Below are 14,765 nucleotides of genomic sequence, written 5' to 3' on the forward strand. Positions count from 1 at the left end.
CTGCCTGCATTTTCTGGTTGTTTCTATTTGATTTGGCAATATCACATTCTAGAGAGGGCACTCTTTTGTAGAAAATCTGTATTACTTGTATGTATTCAAGTATGTCGAAAGGTTGTCATTCCATCATCTCATTAACATTCAAAGATACGGGTTGGGAGACGAGGGTGGGGGGAATGGAGAGAGACTGTCAACTGTTGAAGTAAACAGAGTATCAAGTTTACCTTGTTCAGTACAAGAGAAATATGGATCATATACATTACTTAGTTAGCACCTGTTAAAGACCACTGAACACTGATCTTCTGAGCCATAACTGTAGATATCGATGTGACTTGGCAAGACATTATCTTGTTATAAGTCTCGGAAGTTTACATTGATAAAGCTGTAAAATTATATGACTTCCCTGAAATATATTTATTATGAAAGACAGACATAGATGTGAGTTCAGGATTTAGACTTGCCTGTGATCTGACGCCATTTTAGATGCTATCTTAACAGAGTAGGTGAGTAATAGACTTATCACATCACTATCAGCCACTGCCCCCCCCCCAAAAAAAAAAAAAAAAAACAACAACAACAACAACACCTAATAACCCAAGCCGTATGTCATAATGGGCAACAAATGTAAATAATGCAATTGTTCTTCTGCTTTTGTTCTTCTGCCCTACACATGTACACAATATACCCATATACAAATAAACTGGCTACATGCACTTGTAACTTATGCTAAAAAAAAAAAACACAACAACACTACAGTGACATCAGAACACCATTTTGTTGGAAACAATGCCTTTTAACTAGATTTCACCATGACTCTTGGGTGGAGGGTAACTCCATGTAGAAATGCCGGCATGCATACATGGCAGTTTCAAATGCCCTTTGCGTATTTGCAAATGAAACAAAAAGCGGGCCTCGATCATTGGTTCCTTCCTCCTGCACTTTTGCAACCAGTGGGTCGTACGTCGCAGGGAATACCGAAAATAGCAATTCCAGCCTTAATATCATTTCCTGGTAAATCGCATTTAGTCTCCCCAACTCGGAAGGATGGGGTCATGTTGCAAAAGAAAAAAAAAAATCTCAGTGGGTGCAATTTTGTCGTTCCATGTAAGCTCCGTTTGGGTTTTCTTTCATAGGGTGCTTTTCACTCTACCCTCTTGACACCGAGCTTACGAACAACAAAAACCCAAGTTCTCTTTCATCTGTGTTGAGTTGAGCTCTGAACCCATGCATGGCACTTTGTTATTGGACCGGTTTAATACTAACATGCTTTCTTGGTGAACAAATGAAAGAGTCTTGCAGAAGTAATACATAGATCAAACCCACGACCAGAAGAGAGAATCAACTTTCACTCAATGTGAATTGAAGAAATACAGTTGACAACATGGATATATATGACACCAGCACAAGTTCATGCATAAGATGACACTAATACTGGCATATCGTCGCTTGGGTGACAAGACCTTGTATCTCAAATTTTTGTGAAAATGATTTTTTTTTTTTTTTGGATAAATGGTCAGATAATCAGTTAAGTGAAGTCCTGTCCAAATCCTACATGTAGCTGTCTTACCCCCAAAAATGGAGCTGCCACGGCACGTCCAAGGAAGGGCCATCCCATTTGATATAGTGCTTTGGCTGCCATGTTTTGTTTTTTGTTTTTGCTCTACTAAACATTTGACATGTTTTAGATACGAGGTCTTGTCACCCCAGCGGCGATATGTCACATGACCGGGAGTGACACAACAGTACACAAGTGAACTCTGATTTACACACCCCTGCCAATATTTTTATTTATTTATTTATTTTATTTTATTTTTTTGCAGAGAAACAAAAGTTGTGATAGAGTAGTCATGCCAGAGAAAATTATGTGAGTCAAAAACTCTGCAAGCAGAGCGAGAGGCGAGAGACATGGAAATCCTGGTCTCCTTTCAAATAAACTGGAATGAACACTAATGCTGCATTTCCTGACATTGCATGTAACCAGATCTCGCACACTCCGGCCACACATGGTAACCACCAAAACACGAAAGATGCCATACCCCCGTTGTTGGAGCGGATATTCGTGGAAGAGCGGTTCATCAGTCTCACAGATCAATATCCTCTACCCCGACATCCTCGCCGATGGCGACCTAATTCACCATCCTCCCACAAACAATGATGCGACCCTGACCAGCGCACTGCTAACTGCATGTCAAATGACACGTTGTAGATCCAATTACCGATCAGATTGCATGCGATAAGTGCTGATCTGTATTTCCCCCTGCAAACAGAGAGGAAAGCCCCTGTTCTTGTTCTGTTTCATGTCCAGTTTTTGCAAATCCAGAGTGCAATGTCGATACCATCAATGTGCATCCTTTCAATATCGCCACATCCTTCGTGAAATTGAACGTGTCAATAGTTTGTTTGAGAAACCGCAGATGGCTCTACATGGATGGAAGTAGTCTAATGTTTTATGTACATCACGGAATTATTTGCTAGTAATCGTTTATTCCTCTATGCTGACTTGATGAGTTTGTTCAAAGTCCCTGTCAAAGTCAAGTCAAAGTCACCACATCTGCGTAACATATGTTGGTATACAATATACTGTATATGCTGATTATTCTGCGAGGTACGTATCTTCGCAAATTTAGTGAGTCAGGTGCTATTCACAAATTTAAAAACACAATCCCATGAAAATATCAACTCTGATCCTGACATGGATGTTCACATGCATGTATACATTTCTTCATTCAGCATTGTAATCTATGATCATGAATTTAAAAACTCAAATTATTGCGCAGTCCTGATTTGCTAGATTTGCTATAAAATATATGATATACACAGTATTAAAGAAAATAAGTATTATTCATTGGAAATAATATTTTCGACTTCGCCATCAAGTGAAGAATGCACTGAATATTTGTTTGTTGTTTGCTTGTTCATTTCCATCTGAAAAAGATGGCTGGATAGCCCATATTCAGCTACATAAGCTAGTCTTCCATTGGGTCCAGTTGGATGTGAGATGTGACCACTTCAGCGGGTTAAACACCCTGCTTTCTTCGATGAATGAATGAAGCGAGATCTTTTACGTGCACGAGTTATTACTCTCTACTACACGAGACCTCCATTTTATGTCCTAATGCGAGGGACAGAGTGTTTTGCCTCTTGCTAGAGGGGACGGTATGCTTACACACAACATTGCTCAGTCCAGACTCGGGTTCGAACCCGGGGCCCTTAGGATCGTGAAGCAGACGCGCTACCGACTGAGCCAAGTCACGGCCCTGTTCATATTCATACGATCACAATTGTTGCGAAGTCCTGATTAGCTAGATTCACTGAATATACGGCATACACAGTGCGGTAAGGATGAGCCAATCATATTGCATTGCCTGCAGGAGGGAGATGGTCTCAAACAAAAACACACCTGAATGCGTGAGGAACTATATCCAGGGTTAGATGAAATCTAGTTGGATAAAATCAAGTTTCCTCTCTGTGATATACTTCAATTATGTATTTTCTCTCACACACAGACATACACACACACACACACACAAACAGACACACACACAGACATACACACAATCCTGGTTACAAATGGCCAATATCCTTTATCCACAGTGACTAGATGCTTGACCCAAATTCAGTTCCTGTCCACAAAGCAAATTACCTTGACCCCTCCTGAAAGACAACATCAACACAAATACGTGGTCTAGTGTGTCTCCAACTTCAGCTTCATATTTCTACCCTTGGGAAGGACTTTTAGACAATTTTGAAACTATAGCTCAATCTAATTTTTGAAAGTAGGATACATTTCTTTGATACATCTTACATTCCTTTCACCTATGTTTGTACATGTGGAAACCATGTCAACCAGACCAATTTCCTTAGGTATCAGGTTGTGAGGACTTTTAATGGAAAAAGTAACAAATAAGTATAAGTTGATACCTGGCTATCAAAACCCAGTGCTACATGGTCATCATAGCTCCTTTAATTCTTGATAAGTCCCTCCTTTTAATATCTTTATCTCTCTTTTAAAAGAAACACACACATACACCTACACACTTACACACACATACACACACACAAACAGACAGCCACATGAGAAGTGTTGGGGAGTTCCCAGACAGGAATCACGCCCTCTCTTGTCAGACGATGCCTGTCAGGAAACCTCCTCTACAACCTTCCCTTTTTCTTTCACATCTGTGTGTGACGGCCCATTCCAAGGCATGTGGGTGCTGGAGCACTTGTCAGTCAGTCGTCGGCAGAGAGCTGTGGAAAGGCCCCCTTGGATCGGGTGTGTGAGTTGCCATGGGCAACAAACTATTTCTCTTCATAGCAGCCCCTCTTTTTCTATTCATCTGTGTTGATTTCAAACTTTTCAATCTTCGTAAGAGAGACAATATCCTGCTTTCAACATTTTAGAGGCAAGTAGGTTAAAATTAACTTTACTTTATCAGCAAGAGAATTTGAAGAGAGCATATAGAGAGAGAGACAGAGAGGAGTTAATCATGTGACCACACGACCATAAATATGATACAGTAGTTCTTCATTCCAATTAATGATTTTTACATCAGCTTATTTTCATTGCAACATTTTGACAAACTGCCCATAATTGCCGTAAAATTCGTCAATTAGTGGCAACAACTTGACACATGGATCACTAACTTATATAAATATGCAGTATCCACTGTTACAAGGGATCAGCACAATCACTGGCTATCAGGCGCAAGCTGCGAAGTCTAATCTTATATCTGATATTTCAATAAGACATATGCCTATACCACTGTGTTTGTTTTATTTTACTCTAACATAGTCAACTTTCTGGAGTGGTGCTACACTTACAAGCTTTGTTTAAACACACGGTGCCCAAAGAAGCTGGGCCTAACGTCATTACGATTCCCCAACGAGCGGATCAAGAAATATGCAGAGAGGCTGGCATTCTTCAGTGATTGGGTCAGAGGGGGTGTTGGGAATAGCGGCTTGCGGAGATATACCTGATAAACCCCAAACAATGCAGCTTGCAAACCACCGGAGTAGGGAACGATCACTGCCGTACTGCCTAATGAAGAATGTCACTTGCGCTGGTCTGCCTTCCTCTCTCGGGGGCAACGAGCATTTACGCAAGATTATGTCACCTTCCCAAAAAAGGAATCGCACAGACAATGGCAGACATTAGCTCTTGCTGGACTGAACCGACTTGGTGTGTTCATCGGAAGAACCAATAAGATACAAAGGAAGACTGCTTGAAAGAACAAAAAGCAAATGACAAGAGCAGAAACAGAAACAAAACAGAACAAAATCTGTCATTTGTTCTCGCCTCTTTCTGCACGTTTCACTCTCGGATTGTTCACTCGGGGGAGAGGGATGCGATTTGTCATCGCCCGGACAAAGGTTTCTGTCCATCGTCAGCTATCACCTGAAGACACCTGTTTGCAAACTCTCGCTGACGGCTGATGGTTTGCAACCCCACCGGTCCCCTCTCATACTATCCCAGCCGTGCATTAATCAGCCGCGATTCTCACCATTGGCATGACGGACAAAAATAAAGGTGGCACGTCAGGTTGGCCGCAGGTCAGCTTTCTCCATTTTCTCATCAACAATGGGGTCTTGCTCAGCTTCCTGAATATTGTCTTTCATACCATGCATAGTATTATCTATGCAAATTTAGACTACTGCCAATACCTGGTAATTAAGAAGCAGCACTTAACTAAAACCACACAGTGTACAGCTTGTGTCTCCTATGGCATACTTTAAGGTTCACTTCACTCTGCGCTACATGGTGGTCTAAAGATTCTTTCAGAAGGTTTGACATCTGCTTTCATATAATAAACCCCAAAACGATGTTGATGATCAGACTATGAATATAACACCCAAATTTGATGATCAGACTATGAACGTTATGCACAAATTATTAGTACAGTTGTTTTTCTTCTACCAACTGGAAGTTTCATTTTTAAAACTTGTTGCTTCTGCAGGTATCTCATCATTATCATGGTAACAGTGAGTCCATGATTGTTTGGGTTAAATAGAAGGTGCAACACCCGGAATCGAGTTGTTATACTTGCAAGAATGAAATCTATCTATGCAATTTGTGGGACTGAAGCAAAAGAGCCATCATAATGATCATCATGATCATCTCCATGATGAAACACCCAAGATGGATGGTGACAAAAATTACACTGAGGAAAAGAAAACCCTCAAAAAATTCATGAATAGAAAGAGAGAAATATATACTCTATACATATAAGCATATATAAATATCGCTCCAAACTATTCCTACTCAGAGTACCACTCTACAAACAGACAAGCCACCATGCACACATTGTAAGCTACTAGTACTACACCCCCCTGGCAAATTGCAGTCAAAGAGCAAAGAGTGCCCCCATGTGTGCTAAAACGGACAGGAAACTCAGGTGACAGACAGGAAACGGCACACTCAGTGTAAGTCACCATAATTGGCATGTGACGGCGTGTGCCCTACAGGGGCTTCTGTATGCCTCCTGCCAAAAATACTGGGGTTCTAATGAAAAAGGGGGTTGACAAACTTACATCAAAGGAGACAGACCACTACTATTGTATCTTTGGAAACCTTTCAGACATTAATACAGAAAATCTACAGCTCCTTGAGGCATCTATCACTCTTCCTGTCCAAGATTAAGGTCACTGATGGGAGGAAAAAACATTTGTTATCAGATCTGGATTTATGACGACAAGTCTAATTCATCGCAAGACATCTATATTTAGTAATTTGTGTCAAATATTATCTTTTGCCATGGCTACGTCCCGAATATCCATCACAGAAACGATTTGGCATTTGCCAAATCTGGGCCAAATTACTTCTGTAGGTGGCATCTCTGCCTTGATGCATTGATATCTGGCGGCATGTAGACCTAATTTCAATATGTCGAAAGGTTACTCATATTTCTACACATATGCAGTACACATGAACACACAAACATATACACAAAAAAATACACACACATGAAACAAACAAACAAATAAAAAAACCTTCCACCAAAGTCCTAAAAATGAGAGTTACAGGATAGCATATACGGAGAACAATTTCTGGGCAAGATATCTGATGGAATGTCGATCTCATCTCAAACTTTTCTGGTGCTCATCATACAATTACAGCAATCATTTTAAAACCATACGGTCCAACAAAATCTTCAAAAGATGCAGCTGGTAGGTCGTGTATCCTGGGATTTCCAGCTATTTCTGGAGCTGCTGATTGTATCAAACTCTGATTACCACCATCCCATCAAATAAAGGGCAGCCAGTGTGCTTGATATTCAACTCCCTGGCACCTTGACGCACAAGACAAGGTTTATCTTTCCTGAATCTACATGTGTCCTTGGAACAGCATCTTCTTTAATATCTCTTGTCAAGTAACATCAAAGCCGGTCATTGCACGGTAGGACCATTTTTCAAATGCGAAGGCTGCGAGGATTACACTTTCAGGAATCTACTCTCGAGTTCAAACTCAATCAAAATATCGCGCTGGAAATGCCAACAATTCTGACAGTATATAGCTGGTAAACCAGGCATGTACTTCACAAAAGGAAATAACTCATTCTGCCCACTCTATCTGGCTCACTGTATGAGTAGCAAACTGTAGCAGCGCATGAGCAGGGCATAAGGGTGCTTTATGAGTGCCTCAGTTATGTAAATCAACCCATAAGTATAAAATGTCAAGTGAACAACATAGTTGAGCATCCGATCTCTAGCAAACACCACTTTCTCGATGTCGCGCTTCCAAATTCACACTTTACAACTACTGAAAAACGAAAGAAAAAAAAGGGAGGGGGTACAGAGTGTCAGAATTTTTTATTTTTTTTATTTTTGCATATTCTCATTAAGAAAAAAATCACACAAAACTTACATTTTACCAAGACTTTGAATGGCAATAGTAAATATTTTGGCCTATCCTATATCTTTTGTTTATCTTTGATTTAGAAAGATGGGGAACAGGGGGGAAGTACGTCCCCTTGCCAGCTCATACATTATACATGAAGAGTGTATCACCCCCATGGCTTTACCTCCTACTCCTGTCAGCCTATTGAATGATCTAAGGCAGCTTCCGATGTACCATGCATCATAAGACTACTCACGGCAGCATGGAAATTGCTCACAAAAACAAACAAACAAACAAACATTGACTCATGATATCCCTTACACTGCAAAGGAAATACAATCTACTAAAGGTAACACAAACACACATAGACACACACAAATACATCTTGCAATGTTCTAGAATCAGACCTTACGCAGCACTGCTTCAATAATGATGAATGCGAGAAAATAAATGCAAGGGAGGAAATTGAATATTCACACAAAAAGGGCATACATTCAGTATCAATTACAGTCTCCCTGATGCTAGATAACCTTATCCAGAGCCATAGTGTAGTCATACTGTCATAACTTTCTCATTATTCTTCTTATTTCAGTCTAATCATCCTAAATCTATTTCTTTTATATACTTTTTAATATCAAAGTAATTAGCAATTGCAAAAGCAATGCAATCTAAAGAGTGGTTTTTTTTTTTCTATTTAAACATGTATGTATTGTAAATTACATTTATACTCAAAGAACTTGATATGTTGCTATGGCAACTTGTATGCTTCTGCTCGATTGTATTATTCTCCCAACAAGTCGACAATACATCTTTTCAATGTAAGACAATAGTTTTACATGATTGGCAAATAATCATTATCTGGTAGTAAATACACCAATTTTCATGACAATACTTTGAGCCATTTTCAAGATATGGAAAAAATAGTGAAATTTAGCATTTAAACTTGACCTTTGACCTCATGGCCCAACTCTTTCTCTACAGAAAATACATCACTGTGCAGTAAGCCATGTGTACTTGTATATACCTAGTTTATTTAAGTGTATTGAGTAATTTCCCAGGTATGGAGAAAATAGAGAAATTTCAGCACTAAATAGTAGAATTTAAGTATTTCAACCTGACCTTTGACCCATGACCCTTAAATTCTCAAAAGAATCATTGTCAGACAGTACATGCACATGTATTAAGTTTAATGAAGATACACCTTGTACCTTGAGCCATTTCCAAGATATGAAATTTTCTTTAGCATTTTCACTTCACCTTTGACCTTTTACCCAATGGCCCAAAACTTTCCCTAGAGATTCTTTATCAAGTAATACATGTATACAGTAAGTTTCATGAAATTATCTTCTGGCATTGCTGAGATATGGGGGAAATAACTAAATTTTCGGAATTAGACCTTGACACCATTGACCTTTGGTGTGTGCACCCGTATACTAGACACAGCTTCGTCCATTTATACACGTATATGCCAAGTTTCATTTGGATACCTCAAACGGTGCTTCAGCTATGCTGTCCACAAAATCGTTTACGGACAGATACACAGATGTACGGACAACCTGAAAACAGACTGCCTCCGGCTAAACTTTGTGGCAGAGGCCTAAAAAAAATAAAGAGATGCCAAAAGAACTTCCATGGGCACAGTGCCCAAGGAAAAAACAAACAATAATTTCAAGGAGGAGGAGGCAAGGGGTGGGGCAACAAAACTTTGTCACACCACACTCGTCAGTGCCTCATCGGAAGTTATCGAGTCTGGTGTCACTGCCAACGCTGGCTGCACGAAGCCACAACGGCAGGGGTAAAGCAAGGACAGGGCACATTTCATGAGACAGCACAGATAGGCACTGTGACATACTGTAGGCACTCCTTGGAAATGAGATGTGTAAAGGAAGATTTGTCTGTATACAGCATGGCCTTGGAGTCAACCTACTCCTTTAAACCAGCCCCACCCCTCTCCTTCTGCACCCCTCTTCCTTACCCCTGCACCCAACCCCCTTGCTTCAAGCCTCCTGCACAACAGATGAATAATAACGAAAGCCTTCTTTTCTGAGGATCCGGAAGTTATCAAAGTTTGTGTCAGGGGCGACATCAAAGTTTCATAGGAGAGAGAAAAAAAAAGAGAGATATTGAAGGTGACATCACCTCACACAGCCCACTGGGGATATGGTGTGCTGTACATGCAATTCAGTGGCTTGGCAAGCAAACGTAGCATAGAGTGATTATATCTCTCATCTACACTCCTCAATCACATCCCAACTCCATCTTTATGTTTGATTTTCACCCTACTCTACCCAAAACTATTGGATTTGGGTGTGGGCTGAGAAAATACGATGGACTGAAAAGTGCGATCCAAACAAACTCATCACTGTGAACTGTTTAGAGAAACTTGCAGTGGCCTTGACTGCATCACTCAATATGTTAGGATCGTTTCCCAGGAAAACAGATGATATCGAAATCCTTAAAAAACGATGATTCTCGCAGGAGGTAATCCCTGCTTTGTTGTTCCATTCCGAATTTCCAATGCCGATTGCCATTGCAATCGCGCTACATAGAAACTGATGACAAAATTGCCGTTAAAGATTGTAGTTTAAAAATTCACTACGATGAAACAAAACTCATCTCTGCACATGTGTTTGTTTGTTTGTTTGTTTGTTTGTTTTATCCCAGCTTGCACATGTGCTTTGGTTTGGTTCGGTGGGGTGGACGAGTATTAGATTTGAAGAAAAGCCAAATTCTGGCTTCAATACAGCCTATGTCACATTCCACGGGAAAAGAGCAATAACGGAATGATTCTCAGCTTGTCAACTTGTAATTCATTCCAATGCCCGCAATATATCCATAAAATTTCAGGAAAGGACTGCAAAAATGCCCCACCGAATCTGGGCACCACTTTTATGAAAGTTATCCCACCCCGACAAGTAGTCAGTCTCTGACAATCACCATGGTAACAGTCAAGTGACCAGAGCTTCTCATCCAATCAAAAGCAAGAATTTAACTGAAATCATCAGAGAATGACGTGTCGGGGCTGACAACTTTCATAACATGGTGCTCACGTTACATTCATAGATGGTAATAAAAGGTTCTTTGACAGAGAGATATTTTGCTCTGCATCATATGAAAATATGAAATGGCAGCAGTTTCTTTCTTGATTATTTTTTCTTATTTCTTAAATGCATAAGTCTTAAATGTCTACCACCATCTGGGCATTCATAGAACAAAACTTTATCAATCAATACAGAGAGGAGAATTAGTCAAGTAAGAAAGTTGGTGTCATATTTGCTTTCAAAATTATCAATAGTTTAGAGTAGCTTTGTGTCAGTGTCAAACAAAAACAAAAAAATGTCAAATGACTGACACATAATTGCTCTTTGAAGAAAAAGGAGGAAAAAAATCAAACTTGAAAAAAAAAAAAAAAACCCAGAGAAATGTGTAGAAACACTGGCAGAGAAGTAAATCATCTTTGTGCTGAAAATCTACGCCCGGCACAAATTCTGGTGCTTCGTATTTAATGAGATTATGCGAAGCATCCTGCAAGGCAAGGCTAACTGTGGGAATGAAGGAGAGTTATATAACATTGACCATGAGCTGAGGTTACCGACAGGCAGAAATGATGTTGCACGCCAACAACCCGTTCACATCAGAAATTCATGAATGATTTCTGAATCGAAGGTCACTATTTTGACACACACACACATCTTTCTTCTGTTTCTAAGACTTATGACCAATGCCACAATGGGTTTTAAGTATACAACTTGTACCTACAGAATTTGTGTTTTTCAAAGTGGAAATTTTAGCGGTGTTGAAATTTCCGTGCATTTCGCGCAACCAGAAGCTAGTGCGGAAATAAAAGCATGCGAATATTTTTGCGTGGCATAATGTTCCAGTAGCTGATATCTTGATTCCGCGGAATTAAAAGCATGCGAAGTTAGTTCCGCAAAAATATCCACTTTTACAGTATAATATGGGCCTGTACTTTCAAATATTGTCATATGACACCAAAATATTGCGGAGCATATTTTACACTTCAACAAAAGTTATTATTACACTAATTTGCAAGTGCAATTGTAGTTTGTCTGTAGTGTAGCACTGTCTTCCAGTTGGCTGCAAACTCATTAGTAAACCTGATTTGTATCAAAATTGTTTGATCATGACTATGTCTTGTCTAACTGTAATCTTCTCTTTTCATGGGATGTACCTTCCACAAAAAGGGAGGGGGACGCTTGGGGCATTTCACATCTAACTTGCAAATGCTTGAATCCTCTCATCACATGCTGGAGTTACACACGAGCATCATAAATCAACTGGAAGAGTTTTTAATTCAAGACTGCAGCCAAGGCTGCGATGATGCTCCAAGGAGAGTGAACTTTTCGCCTTCAGAACGTGACAAGTGCATTCTTTCTCCGTCGGATGTCACCTGATTGGTCCTAATCATGACCTGGGAGTGCCCATCCTCACTATGGAGGGTCACACACCGGGGGGGGGGTCAAACGCACTCCTTCCTGGCCCGCAAACGGTCACTCCTTGTTTGTGCCACGCAAAAAGAGAAAAAAAATGCATTCACAAGATTTGTCACTCACCACAAATAAGTCAGCTCTTCGGGGAACGAATTACACAAGTCTAAAGTCGGTCTGATGCAATCAATTTATGAGAGAGTACAATGGTCAATGACTATGTATTCTATTTACGGAAAAGTTAGAATGTCTTTCTCAAAAAGTGAAAATACTCAATATACTGCTGACTGTAAAACATACATCCTCATAATGTGCACTCACGAACACAGTTATAACAAATTTTTCGTTACAATGATGTAAAAATTCAGGTTCCAAAATTATAATCTATATTATCTTCATGTAGTTTACTGTTTGGTTATAATGAAATTTTGATATAACGAAACAAAACTTCCAGTCCCAAGGAGTGCGTTGTAACAGTAGTTGCCTGTATCTATCAGCCAATGTGGCTACTAAGAACCTCTTAGTCTTAACTCTGTACTGCCTTATGCCACGGTACAACTTGTACATCTTCTGTTGCTTTTCTATAGCATTATGATCTCAAAAGCATGCCGTACGGGTTACCACGTATTCCTTGTCCTGTCTTAAATACAACGACATGCCTATGAAATACTAAAACAGGTTGAATTTGACCATCACATGATTCTCTTGTTTCAATTTGCTTTGGAATATCCAGAATTATGATGAACATGGAACACATCCACACCAAAGAAATACATACACTTTGCTTCAACGACCAAGCTATTAATGAAAATGTCACAATTACGTGATCATGCTTAAAGAATACCAATTTATCAAACCATACAACCAAGTTTGGGATCTAATAAATTTACAATGAAGAGGATTAAAGTCTAAAGTGTTTATAAATATAATTACTAAGCCTCTTAATTAGAAGATAAGCTATTGATTGTGCCAATAAAACAAAATAAGCTGCATTTCCTATTGTTGTCGAAGCTCATCTATGGATGAAAATTCAACAGAAAAACTACAGAGAGAGAGAGAAAGGGGGGAAAAATATATTTTTACTCACAGGAGGTGGGTAGGTCACAATATAAGAAAGAAATGAAGATGTTATGGCCTAAACTGGGAAATTAGATTGCGTGTATACTGGGGTGTTGTTCTCCTCCAATGAAAACACCACCTAATTAGATTACCTGGGAGCACCCAAAACCTGGATTTCCACATCTTCTTGTCCTCATTTCGTTGCTCTAGTACAACAGTAACTAGCAAACCACACCTGGTGGGGGAAAGACCGACGGCTCGAATGCTGAGGTGGAAACGCTTACAATTCCACAAGCCCTGAGCTCACATATATTCGCAAGCTGTGGCCATGTTGCCATAAATGAGAATAAAACCTGAATGACAAGAAAGCGATACTTGCACGGCATGCAGTGATGTCTTTTTTTACCCACCCCCCCCCCCCACCTCCATAAATGTTGCAATACTGTCTTTTCATGGAAACTATAAATGCTACCGCCATGTTCAAATTTCATTTGTGTCTCCCTTGAGTCAGCATGTATGACTGTTCCAGTGAAATGTTCCAGTGAAATAATTCATGCAGACCAGAAATGTATAGGAACAAAAGCAAATTCAAGCAGACTAAAGAAAGAAAAATATGACCTTTTTCTTTGTTTCTACTATTATTTGTGCAATTCATCCATCACTTTGCAGGTGTCAGATGGGGGAGAGTTTGGTATTGAAAGGCTGATCTGCTTTTTCCTGTGTACCCTGCACATTGCTTACTAATCATTCCACATGCCCTTGTGCTCAAATGGTACAACGTTATCATTTCTAACTTCATTTGTTTCAATAAGTTACAGTTAGAAGTTGTCAAGAAACTTCTTTCACATTTGTCTGTGGTATGGATAGAAGTGAGATGAAAAAAAGAAGAAAAGAAGAATGAATGTGAACATATTCAAAAAGAATATAAAGTTATGATGTTGGTGTCTGTACATCATACATCATGACTTCATGTTTATGCTGTTTCAATCCAAGAAATCAGTAGTAGTTTTGTTTTGCATTTGTAAAGTTCTGCTTCTGAACAAAATTTAATATATGGCATTGATTCCATTCATGATAATTTCATTCAAATATGAAATAAGGAAATTTCAATATGGCTTGATATTTTAAGGAACTTTTGGAGGAAATAGTCAACTTTCATTGCTAGATTGACAGAGGAAGGAAGCTATAAATAACACCACCTCTTACTTTGATGGCAATGGCTATCAGCAGGCCACCTTTGACCATCACGGCTGCTGGGACAGATTCACAAACAAGAACTCCAACTAAGGCTATTTTTCAGCATTTGAGATTTTGGTCAGATATGGATGAAGATGAGTTACTTTTACATGATCCACTTTGTAAAATGCCATACTCAGAATATTTACATTAACAGGGCACGTAGGAATAATTTTGTAAGAACTCCTCAAACC

The 14,765-nt window shown here is 39.5% G+C and overlaps 1 protein-coding gene across 1 annotated transcript in view; it reads right to left on the bottom strand.

The window, feature by feature from the left end:
- Positions 1–14,765, bottom strand: part of LOC140234689 (proteasome maturation protein-like) — a 92,215-nt gene that overhangs the window by 26,892 nt on the left and 50,558 nt on the right. The window lies entirely within an intron of this gene.

This window comes from Diadema setosum, chromosome 11 (assembly GCF_964275005.1).
Source record: "Diadema setosum chromosome 11, eeDiaSeto1, whole genome shotgun sequence".
Taxonomy (NCBI): domain Eukaryota; kingdom Metazoa; phylum Echinodermata; class Echinoidea; order Diadematoida; family Diadematidae; genus Diadema; species Diadema setosum.